General features: G+C 33.6%; 2 long non-coding RNA genes across 4 annotated transcripts; one reads left to right on the forward strand and one right to left on the reverse strand.

Moving 5' to 3' along the window:
• Positions 1–1285: 1285 nt before the first annotated feature.
• On the forward strand, positions 1286–8228 carry LOC122289477. 3 transcript variants are annotated; one of them, XR_006236171.1, is made up of 5 exons: positions 1286–2541; positions 4535–4610; positions 5072–6867; positions 7802–7892; positions 8026–8228. It is a non-coding gene; the product is annotated as an uncharacterized LOC122289477 (long non-coding RNA). The 3 variants fall into 3 exon arrangements; XR_006236170.1 differs by having other exon boundaries at positions 1286–1517; positions 2478–2541; positions 4535–6867; XR_006236169.1 differs by having other exon boundaries at positions 4535–6867.
• A 1467-nt stretch (positions 8229–9695) lies between these two features.
• Positions 9696–10333, reverse strand: LOC122289478. The gene is made up of 2 exons (XR_006236172.1): positions 10186–10333; positions 9696–9969 (listed from the first exon to the last, which is right to left on the reverse strand). It is a non-coding gene; the product is annotated as an uncharacterized LOC122289478 (long non-coding RNA).
• Positions 10334–12659: the final 2326 nt, after the last annotated feature.

A 12659-nucleotide genomic window follows, 5' to 3' on the forward strand; every position in this document is an offset into this window, starting at 1 on the left:
GTGACCGTTGGGCCTACTTTGAGGCAAAATTTATTTTTCTAATTTTTTTATTTTTTATTCATATTTTTAAACATTTCAAAAATAATATAAAAAAATAATATACTAATATTTATTTTCTTAATCGATAAATAAAAAAAATTAAATACATTATCAATTAAAATGAAAGAAACTAAATAAAGTAACATTATTCTTTCTCTTTCTACTGTCCCATCACTAAAGCAAAGACAGATTTTGAGGCACCAACATCTTCAACATGTGAAGGCATGTGAAAAGATTCTCGCTCTTGGAATAATTTTAAATAAAAACTAAATAAAATATTAATTTTAATATTATTATTATTTTAAATTTTAAAATTTAAAATAATTAAATTATTTATTATATTTTATACAAAATTTAAAAAATTATAATAATAAAATAAAATAAAATAAATACTTTACAAATCCAAACGCGCCTAAAGCATAAAAGCAGCCTCAAGTGCTGAGCTGACAACGGCTTCTGCGGGAGTCGGGACCAACAATCCCAGAGTCCCAGTACAGCATAAAAGATTCTCGCCGAGTAAAGCATCAAAACAGTCTCAACGGCTTATTTTTAACAGAGAATGTTGAAAATATTGAAAGAAGTAAAGGCTATATAGTATATATTGCATTATTCATATTGCAACGTGTTAGATAAAGAAATAAATATGTATTTATTATTATTATTGTATTATAATCTTTTCTTTTTAATTTTTGTGTGACTTATATAATTTTATTTTTTGCTATATAACATTGTATTGTATAAGAAGAGATATTATAAATTTATTAATAGATAAATAAAATATTTAAAATAAATAAAAATATTAAAAAATAATAATTAAATAATATAAAAAAACAAAAATTAATATATGATAAATTGTAAAAGTCGTTAAATAAAATTTTAAAAAAAAAAATTTGAGGATGTACTTTTTATAATAAGATACAAAATCCAAAGTGAAATAAATTATACAAACTCCAAATAAATAAATTTTGCATAAACTTTTATAAAAAAAAGTAAACTCTACTTTTAAAAAATGTATAAAAAATTTATTCTTTTTCAATATCTTTTTTATAAATGTATATTTAAAATTTATATATATATGATATTACTCAAATCAAAATTATCTAAGGTTTACCACACCAATAATACATCTTTTCCACAAAAGGGTATTAGTTGTCAAATAATTCAAGGGCAGTTGAAGTCATTTGAAGACCTCAGCTCAACCATAAGAAGGAGCCTTCTTCACCATTCGAGGACACGATGAAAATAAGAAAGGGTGCTTCTGCGGAGACCCCGATAGGTCTTCTTGGTTTTTTTTTTTTTTTTTTTTCTTAAGTCATTTAGAAATGTAAATGACTTAAAGAAAAAGAAAAAATAAAACCAATTCAGTGCCATTTCTGCTTACCTACAGTGCTACACGGTGCCTACAAGCTGCTTGCCATTAATCCTCGGAGAAAGCGTACAGATCGTTTGCTCTGGAGATCAAGAAACTAGTAATCCAGGTTAGAGATCAGAAAGCTGATGATACCGTAAGGATTCTAGAAGCAATTCACTCATGTGATTGCAACAAAAAATTGTTAGATATATGTCTACCAAAGATAGATATTATTATTAACAAGCCATCATCGTCTAGTGAACACTAGTACCAGGGTTCCAGTTCCCTAGAGGAATACATAATGACCGATTTGGTTTCTGATGAATATATTAGAAACAAACTGTAAGCCCATTAGTTCGCTAGAGACCCCAATCATGATTGGCCTTATAGATCATAGTTGAAAGAACTACAAATACCGAAAAAATTATAAATTTTGGAAGAGTAGTAAAAACAACTATCAACAGTCTCCCAAAAAGAAGAGATGCTTTAGGAAAAAGAAACCTTTTGCCTATTGCAGATGTTGGCTCTGCAACGAAGAAGGACATTATGCAAATGAATGTCCTAACAGAAGAAGACAAAAGAATGTAAAAATTCATGAACAAATCATGGATAAGGCATTCAGATTAAATTTCATTCCCATTGAATCAGATTTAAGTGATAATGAATCTGTATACAGCTATTATACAGAATCAGAGTCAGAAAGTATGACTTCAAGTCAATCATCTTCTTTGAATTCAGATAAATGAATTTTAAGATTTTTATTTCTGCAAAGAATGTGGAAGATCTATATACGCACAAGGAATAGCCCATGTGTGTTATAGAAAGCAGCAAGCTTTCAAAACTCAGGAAGAAGTTGTTATTAACAATAAACCTTCTATTACTGATCCCAATAGTACTAATTTTGAGATCGGTATCAAATTAAAAGGATACAATAAGTATTATTTGCATGCCTATATATATTGATACAGGAGCAAGTATGTGTTTAGCCAATAAATACACATTACCGCCCCATTTATGGGAAAAATTGCCGATAATTCTACTATTGTGTTTGATTATTGTTCAAAAAACATAACCCTTGTGATTGCAGGTCATAAGTTTCTTGTATGTACCAACAATCTACCGGAGCAGCATGACAATGGATGTGCTTTTAGGTAACAATTTCGTGAACACTTACCAGCCGTTTTGTCAATATGATGAATACATCGCATTAAACACCTTAGATAATAAGACCTGTTTATGTGAAAAAGAAAGAAAAGCTTTGGCTTTAGCTTATGAAGATTTTATGAACCAACATAAAAAGCAGAATCGTGGGGAGGTTAACAAAAAAATTGAAAAACTTTTACCCACAAACATATTAGTTCTTGAAGAACCACTAGAAAAAAGAAAGATCGAACAACCCAAGACTAGTTTCAAATTTCAGAAAGAGTTGAAAAACACTCTTGAAACACTAGAAGATTGGGATAGACTCCTAGAAAAAGAAATTTTTCTAGATAAGAATCCTTACCTTTTAGAAATAAAAGAACACAATTCTAAGACTGAAAAATACTTGGAAGAAGTTGAAGAACAGCTTGAAAAAGCATGTTCAGAAAACCCAGCTGCGTTTGGATGTAGAGCTGAGTTGAGTTGAGTTGAGTTGAGATGAAAGTTGAAAGTTGAATAAAATATTGTTAGAATATTATTTTTTAATATTATTATTATTTTTGGATTTGAAAAAGTTGAATTGTTTATTATATTTTGTGTTGAAATTTAGAAAAGTTGTAATGATTAGATAAGATGAGTTGAAGTGAGTTGAGGATCTAAACTGGTTAGACTTTGGGCAAGACAAAAGCCTGAAGCAGAAATCAAACTTCTACCTCCAGGAACACCAAGTTGTTAGGGTAAAACCTATGGAATACACTCCAGAGGATAGAAAAGAATTTGCTAAGCAGATTCAAGAATTACTAGAACTTAAAAGTTATTAAGGCTAGTAAATCAATGCACTCTTTTCCAGCATTTCTTGTAGAAAATGAAGTTGAAAGAAGATGTGGTAAAAAGAGAATGGTAATCAACTATAAGAAGCTGAATGAAGTTACAGCTTTTGATGGTTATTATATTCCAAATAAAGAACAACTCATAGAGTTGATCAGAGGAAAACAATGGTTCTCCTCATTAGATTGCAAATCAGGATTTTGGCAAATTAAGCTAAAACCCGAATGCTCCTCATTGACGGCATTCAGCTGCCCTCAAGGACAGTACGAATGGAATGTAATTCCATTTGGACCAAAACAAGCACCAGGTATTTTCCAGAGACATATGGATAATATCCTGAAACCATTTAAAGATTTTTGTATTGTTTATATAGACAATACTAATCTTTAGTGATGAAGAAAATGCACATGTAAAGCATCTAAAGATTGTTTTAAGTGTTTGCATCCATAACGGAATTGTATTACCAGCAAGAAAGCTATGATAATGGTCCGGAAAATAAATTACTTAGGCTTAACTTTAGAAAAAGGAAAGCATAAGCTACAGCAACATGTCCTAGATCATATTCAAAATTTTCCTGACAAGATCGGAGACAAGAAGCAGCTTCAAAGGTTTTTAGGCTATTTAACCCATGCCGAATCATACATCAAACGATTAGCTGATGTGAGAAAACCTCTACAGCTTAAGCTCAAAAAAGTAGCATGGAATTTGAGTGACCAGGATTCCAATTGCATGAAGCTAAGGTAAAAGATTTACCAGCTTTATATCATCCTAACCCAGAAGAAAGACTGGTGTTAGAAACGGATGTTTCCAATGAACATTAAGATTCTTATCATGAAGTGATATAGTTGTTCTTGTCTTATTTAGTTATGAGTTCTGTTACATATAAGTTTTTGCATACTTTTTATGTATTTCACTTATGTGATTGGCCAAATAAATTATTTTATATTAAAATAAAAGTGATATAGTTAATCACATCAGTGAATTATGTAAAAAGTATATAAAAATAACTACATATAAAACTTTTTGTTTAGCATTAAGTCACTCTAACATACTTTTCCCTCTCGAATGGTTTCCTTTTTATAAAAGAAAATAATTCTATTTGCAATCGTATTTTTTGCCACGTCTAATTACATATATATATATATCAATTACAAATTTAAAATGTTCGAAGCACAGAAACCCGAAAAAAGCTAAATGCAAGTGCCGAACGTAACCGGCGTGCAAGCGGCGTGTCCACTCATTTAATAAAACGGTGTGTTTTTCTTTTACTTGCTTTTTGTTCTTAACGATATGTGTTCCATTTTCTTATACATTTTCCTCTGCATTTCCTTCTATCTCTATCTCTCTCTCTCTCAATTTCGTTTCCCCTTGCCTCCCTTTATCTCCGTCTCCGTCGAACCTATCCTTCTCCCTCTCCATCTTGTTTCCTCTTCCCTCTTCTTCTCTATATCTTAACCCTAAATCCATCCCTCTCCATCTCCATCTGTCCCCTTCGTAACTCACCTTAATTCAAATTAATATCTTCAAAATCTGAAAGGAGCATCAAGGTTGACCCATTTCTCTTCGTACAAGCTCCCTGAACGCAATTTATCTCTTCGCTAGCATCCAATAATTTTCTACCTCGCTATCTTCCAATAGAATGAAGTGAGAGAAGCACCAAATTTATTGCTTTCGAAAATTAGAAAAATTTCATTTGAACTGTGTTTCGATCAGATGAGAATGAGACTGAACCTATAGATTGCGCGAAATTGGTGAGGCAAAGAGAAAGCTGTTTGTTTTGGTGCTGATGAATCTGAGTCTACAAAGCACTTTCTGAGTGCCGAACCGAGTTCGGTCCAGCTGAGCTCGTTCCCTTTGCAGAGCCCGAGTGGCCAAAGCTGAGGTGAAACTGCTCTCTGCTACGGAGCCGTTATAAGTAGCCACCACCGCAAAAGCTGCAAGAGGAGTACGGGTCGAGTCGCTATGGCCTCAAGAAAACCTCCTCACCAGCTCAGCTTGCAGCAATTGAGAGAACTGCCTCGCCTTCGCCACCGCCTTCGCCTTAAGCTCTTAAGAGAACTGTCACAGCTTGCTCAAAGAGCTCCTTTTGATCAAGGCATTCCTCGAATGTACAATAAACTAAGAAAAATACATATCCTCTCTATAACTTGGAAGATAATATTTTGCCTCCATTTTTTATTTTAATTAAAATAGTCGCTGATGTAATGCTACGTCAGCCTACTCCGGGGCGACTGAATATCCCGAATGTACGTAGCAGCTTTGCAGAAACCCTACATGATCCATGATTAATTCTGATTTGTCATGGGGCTAATAATTGGCAATTGCGGAGTTTGATTCATAGTTTCTACGTTGCTCCATTTTCCGATGCACCCAATACACATCATTGAAGTGGTTCCACAATACTAAAAGGAAAATGTTGGGACCGATGAATTGTACTTCAAATCGACCGTTACTTAGTTTTCTTTTTTCAAAAAAATTTAATAATTAAAAAACTGTTTATTAATAAATTGGTGTTTTTTCCAAATAAATAAATAAATGTTTAAAAAATAATGAAAAAAAATTGTATTCTTATTGGTCCAACTATCAGTACTGGTTGCAGGATCAATAATAAAAAAATAATATTATAAGATATATTTAAACATAAATAGATTAAAATATATATTTAAATGTGTAAAACAAATTATGAAGAGTTATTTATTATTTAATTTTTTAGAAGAAGTTGAGCCCAACATAACCCATCACAGCCGTGTAACTTCCAGGAAATTTCTTAAGGAAAATGATAGTCTACTTTTTCTTTTCTACCCTTCTACTACCAAGCCTCTACGTGGCTTTATTTTGCTTTTTATATTTCTTCTGCTTTATCTGAAATAGGAAATGTGTTTGAATTTTAAATACTGTGCTAAAAGCAGAAGAAAAATAAAAAGCAAAATAAAAGCCGAATTTGCTAGCTGGATGGCAGGGTCCTTAACTGACCAAGACATGGCTTTTGTCGGCAAATAATTGCAACTTTGGTTTTAATACCCCACCTATTAAAACTCTCTTCAAGCTGAATCCCTGTACCTCACAGTGGTTAATCATAAAGAAATCTTTATATATAATGGAAGCTAGCTAGCAATATTAAAGATGAATAATGCTAGGGACAACCGCCTCATATCCTCGGTGCGGCCTCGTGACTGATGTGGATAATATTATATTAAAACAAAGAAGCCCAAAGACTGAAAAGTAGAAACAAAACACGGAGCGGAGGGAGAGGGAAAATCATTTTGAAGAATCCAGACCCACGAACCCACCAAAACCAGATTTTGAAGAACTTGATCGCCCTCGCTGAAGTGCCGTCGTCTTCCGTCACTGTCGCTGTCCGGTTGCTGCGGTCGCCGTCGTCTGGGTTCCTTTTGGGTCTTCATCCATCGGCATTTATTTTTGAACGGTATTCCTCTAACTTTTGAAGTGAAGTGCAGAGATCCCCTTCCCATCATTGTCAGCCTCTACTTCTACCTTTTAGTTCCCCGGTAAGAAACATAAAGCTATAATACTGTTCAAAATCTGGTTCAATATCTAGTTCAAAGCTGTAATACCATTCAATATCTGGTCTATGTATACCATAAAGCTGTAATACCAGATGCAATATCCCATCTTTCTTTTACCGAAATAATTTTTTGTATGATAGTTTGCCTATGTAATACATATATTTGCAGTGTATGAGTACATGACTGCGCATTAAGTGTAAAGAAGGCATTGGTATTCTTTCTTGAGCAAAGCTTACATGAATGTAGCCATAAATATTAAAAATTGCTTAAACCTGCTTGAGGATAGATGAAGGCAAAATATTAAAAATTTTATTTTGATGATTTGGGCAAGTTATGGGCAATTCACCATATTAAAAATATTATTTATATTCTTTGATTTGTTGCAAAAGTCTTACATGAATGATACTGAAACCCACAATTTTGAGATCCATATGATGATGATGGCTAACGTATTGGGGCTTCTTATGAAAATGACTAAAGTTGATAGAATGCAGATATGTAGGTTAAGTAATATTTGATATATCTTTGTTCCATAGTCATGAGTATTATTCTATTTTTTCTTGGCCCATGCATAGTCATGAGTTAGATTTCAATTTTTTTTAAGATTTGTTTTTCTTATTTTCTTGTGGATATCCAAAGTGTAAAGCAGTAGCTGTTGTGATAACAAAGTGCCATGTTTGGTCAAGCATTATCGACCATTTTTTTTTATTAATTTATTACCTAATAAACGAACCCACAAACCCGTCGTCTTCATCCTCTTGATCCTTTGTTCCTCTCTGTAATCTTTCATATAGGAAATCTAAGAAATCTACTCTGTAATCTCACGTAGAGGGATGGAAGGTTATTTATTTGAGGAGCAAAAAAATAGCAGATAAAAGATGGAATATTTTATTGAAAAAGGCATAATTTGGTGCAGGTGTTTATCAAGGACCTCTTGTGATGGCTCCTCCTCAGTATGCCACGGCTCCCGCACCACCTCGAAGATAAACTGGTTTTCTTGAGGGATGGTATGTATTAAACTAGTTTTGTATCTAATAATTGATTCTTAATTAGACATATACATACATATTATATATATATATATATATAGATATATCTATGGGATATTCCAATCTTGACAGATTTTGTGTGATTACGCAGCCTTGCAGCTTTGTGTTGCTGTTGCCTCTTGGATGAGTGTTGCTGCGAACCCTCCATTATATTTATCCCCTAAAACTATTGCTGTACTTAATACACAGAAAATGAGGAGTTCTTTGTATTCCTTAAAGATGTAGTCGAATCACATATTCAGTAGTTCTTGTCTTATTTAGTTTTGATTTCTATTATATACAAGTTTTTGTATACTTTTTACGTATTTTACTAATGTGATTGATTAAATAAATTATTTTATATTAAAATAAAAGTGATACAGCTAGTCATATCAATAAATTATATAAAAAATATGTAAAATTGACTACACATAAAATTTTTTATTTAGCATTAAGTCACTCTAACATACTTTTCCCTCTGGAATGGTTTCCTTTATATAAAAAAAATAATAATTCTTTTTGCAATCCTATTTTTTGCCATACCTAATTACACACACTAAGTTCAGAAACCCTACGCGATCCATGATTAATAGGTTTCTGATATCTCATGGAGCTAATAATTGGCGATTGTGGAATTTGATTCATAGTTTCTATATTTCGACGCACCCAATACATCATTGAAGCGGGTTCCACAATAATAAAAGAAAAATGTTGGACCGATCAATTGTACTTCAAATCGACGATACTTAGTTTTTTTCAAAAAAAAATTAATAATTAAAAATTTGTTTATTAATAAATTGGTGTTTTTAAAATAAAAAATTAATAATTAAACATGTTTAAAAAAATATGGACAAAAAAGGAAAAAATTGTATTGGACCACCTATTCGTACCAGTTGCGGGATCAATAATAAGAAAAATAATATTATAAGATATATTTAAATATAAATAAATTAAAATATATATTTAAATGTAAGCAATAAATCACGAAGAGTTAATTTTTTTATTTTTATTTTTTTAAAGTAGAAGTTGAGCCCAATATATCCCATCACAGCCGTGTAACTTCCAGGAAATTTCTTAAAAGCCGAATTTGCTAGCTGGATGGCAGAATCCTCAACTGACCAAGACATGGCTTTTGCCGCTAAATAATTGCATCTTTGGTTTTAATATTAAAACCCCTCCAAGCTGAATCCCTGTACCTCACAGTGGTTAATCATAAAGAAATCTTTAAGATAGCTAGCTTCCATTATATATGGTATCACAACTCCCAACACTCCGTTAATTAATCTTGGGTTCAAGGGAAAGCTTAATTGTAAGGTACTACTACTCTACTAGCTTTACTATCGCTCTTGTTCTTGTTCAATAATCATACATCTTATATCTATCTATCTATCTATCCCCACCAGATTAATAAGCCTTCCTTTTGAATAAACTTAGAAGCAGAGAGTAGTTGTAGCTCTAAATATTAAATAATCTTGTGTTTTCAGTTAATTTGAAGAAGAAATCAAATCACATATTTTAAGTACTTTTTTTTAAAAAAAAAATAAATAAATAAATAAAGAGTTTCCTTGGTGTTCGGTTATACTTTTTTTTTAATTCTATTTCGCTTTAGTAAAAAGTTAATATGGACTTAATGTTATATACCATATTCTTCGACCTGAAAATGGTTGGTTTCAAAAGGAGTACTTTCGAACCGTCTGGATTAGCTGAGCAACCAAAACTGAAAATACATTCCAGAAGAATCGGATTTTCCGAACCGAATTGGGGGGTGGGGGCATGAGGGGCTGGAAAGAAGAAATATTTTATTTTCCGTTGTTTTCTTAGCAAACAAACAAAATTTCAAACCAAACATAATTATCTGGTAAAAACCTGGGCAAAATAAATCTCCTTGAATCCTTTCTCTCTTCCTCCGTCAATTAGCAAGCACAAACCTCATTGCATCCCAATTAATCTCCTTGAATCATTTCTCTCTTCCTCCATCAATTAGCAAGCACAAACCTCCTTGCATCCCAATTAATCTCCTTGAATCCCTTTGTCTCTTCCTCCGTCAAATTACGAGCTAAAATATTCACCAAAGGCAAATTAAAAAGCATAAAAAACGCAACCAAGGAGCCATTATTTCATTTCCATATTTAAGAAAATCAGAATTGAAAAAGACCAAAAACCAAAACCATAAATGTACCCAAGATTTTCATTCAAGCATAAACAAAGAGCAAATTGTAAGAAATACTCAAAAAAGCCAGAGGAAACTGGAGTTAGGATTTAATGGAAATACTTGCTGCACTCTTGCACCCATATGTTCATATAGCAAAACTCTCTGAGCGTCCATGGCTAAAGGAAGTGTTTTAATGCAAGATTGATGGAGTTGGAAATCAGAGAAGGTTTTAGGGATTTCTTGAGAAATTGAGGGCTCTCTTCCTTTATGTGGTGATCGGTGTGCGTGAGAGAGAGGTGTCAACGAGAGGGAGAGGGAGAAACCTGTGGATTTAGATGTGGGTAAAATTAAACTTCAGTTAACGGGTAATTACCCGATTACAACCAATTAAAATCGGAAATTGAGTGAAAATTTCGAAACCGAAAATTATTAAAACGGGTCGATTATTTTCGGGTCGGGTCGGGTCGGCAAACGGTTTATCTGTACAGCCGACATTTATTCCATTGTATAAATGTGATATATTCCATCACTTTTTTATCATCTTTTTTTAAAAAATAATGACTAATGGTGGAATGGTGTAGTATATATGTTGTAGTATCAATTAAAATAATCAATTTAGTTATATTTTCGTTTAATAATACATGTTGCATGGCTTCAAGAGAAGCCTAATTGAGTTACAAAGTAGGGGACACTCTAAAACCCCTCTTGCATGCTTTCCCATAATATCACATTTAATTTTAGAGAACCTAAAATAAAAAATCCATCCAATAAACGTACGACACAATCATTAGACAACCACTAAAATCAACAAAATCACAACCAACAAGAGTAAAGATCAACACAAAATGAATTAAGATCAAAGAGAAATTCTAAAAAATTTTACCCTTGCATATATTGACATCGAAATAGAGTCTCAGAGAGGTAGTCTAGTTGCCTATTGTCGATGTAGATCGATTGTCCTAGCTGCTGTTTAGTTATTCACCCAGGCTACTAAGATAGATAAAATTGCACAATGAACAAAGAAACTGAAAAAAGGAGAGAGAAATGGAGAAAAAGAAATTGCCGAGCAAAGCTCTACGAGAGAAAGGGTGGGAGAGGGACCGTCAAGCTCCAGAGAAATGGAGAGAAAGGGAGAGAAAATGAGAGAAAGAAAATTGCTAAAGTAGAAAGCGTATCCCGCCATTGGTGATTATTTGTCAATAAAATGTCTTTTATCAGTGAACAGTAATTCACCAACTATGACTACCTTTTGATTTACTCTAGCTCATAATCTCATCTGGACAACTTTAGCTAGTCCAATGCATCTGACTTAAGTAAAAATTAGCCAATGCCAATAGTCTAAGAGAGAGATATATATAAATATATATCCAGCATATATCTTTTAAAGGGTTGTACGACACTAAGCAGTTACCCTTGATAAGACTAGCTCGAAACTAGTCATCTTTGAGCCCACTACTGTTATGCTTAAACAAGGCCATTGTCAGGATGGCAAAGGCAAAGAGAAGGTCACGTCTTCTAACGTAGCCAGGTTATCTGCACACCTTAGTAAAACCAATGGCCATTGTTAAGCCTAACAATCCTTTTGATTCTTTGAAAAAAATAAAAAAAGGGACCAAGAGAAAAATGCCCAAGTTCCTACTAAACTTGTGGAAAAGAAATATGTTTCTCTAAAACATATTCAAAAGGAAGAAGAAAAATCAGAATCTGTTCCCACTGAATAGATTAGAAATGAGAGCTCCATTGATATTAATAAATTAATGACGGGTGAAAAGAAAGGACTTGCAGAAATTACTACCCCATCTGAATTTTTTCACTGGAGAACTGCAGCAAGAAACTCTACCATGGAAACCAAATATGGAGATGTCGTTTGCTTCACCAAAAATAAGCAAATTAAAGGATCTAAATTTGTTTTACTTGCAAGAACAAATCCTTTAATGGTAGCAGCCTTGTGTAACTGTGGTCTTATTGATTGCATTTATCCAAGCAAAAACCTAGTCGAATTGATATATTTCCTAGAAGGTCTCATTGATGCAATGAAGACATACATGAAGAACATCAGGGCCCCGAGTTTTTCTACTAATCAGCCATTGTTCATCAAGAAACACCCCACACCTGATATGGATGTCCTTTTTTTTCCTTCATGCTGAAATGCATTAGAGCGCAACCCCATTTCAGGTTTTGAAAGTTTGAAACCGTCCCGCTCCTGCGCCCATCTCCCTTCCTCTTGTCCTCTCGTCGCCCAGCACCCTTGAGCATCGACGTCTCTGTCATCCCCCAGCACCAACGACTCATTGGCTGCATCTGCCCATTGCCACTCATCCCCCTCCCACACACCCCTCCCTCCTGTACCTCTTGCCACCTAGCACCATCATTTTACAGGAACCAATCTTCGCCCTCAGCACCACCGCGCAACGCACCCTCGACTCTTTGCCGTCCCTCTCATAGGCCAGCACTCGCGGCTCATCGGCCTCCCTCTGCCCATCGTCGCACAGCACCTGCAACTCCTACCTCTGTTTCATTGCCCATCTGCTCAACAACAAGAGGTAACTCCTACCTCTTTCTCATAGCTACCTCTGTCGCATTTCTGCTTTCTA

This window comes from Carya illinoinensis, chromosome 12, assembly GCF_018687715.1.
Source record: "Carya illinoinensis cultivar Pawnee chromosome 12, C.illinoinensisPawnee_v1, whole genome shotgun sequence".
Classification (NCBI taxonomy): domain Eukaryota; kingdom Viridiplantae; phylum Streptophyta; class Magnoliopsida; order Fagales; family Juglandaceae; genus Carya; species Carya illinoinensis.